The sequence below is a fragment of the Trachymyrmex cornetzi genome, unplaced genomic scaffold, assembly GCF_001594075.2.
Source record: "Trachymyrmex cornetzi isolate Tcor2-1 unplaced genomic scaffold, Tcor1.1 scaffold193, whole genome shotgun sequence".
Lineage (NCBI taxonomy): Eukaryota > Metazoa > Arthropoda > Insecta > Hymenoptera > Formicidae > Trachymyrmex > Trachymyrmex cornetzi.
The window spans coordinates 234,543-234,775 of NW_017296561.1; positions in this window are offsets into that span (position 1 = coordinate 234,543).

Here is a 233-nt window from a genome sequence, read left to right on the forward strand (position 1 = left end):
TTTCGTACAACATTGGCGAAACGCTTTCGTCTGGAATTTCGCACGTCACGTATTTTCGAATGAACGCAACAACTTCCTCATTTGACGATTTTCCGAGTATTGGAGCATCTTTTATCCAAATCATACAGTGTACATGCTGGATACCTCTACTTTGATATTCCAGTCGCCAGAAGTAGTGAATGACCTCTCCTATTGGGTTGTCGGACGAACAAATAAAATCAATCATGGCTTTA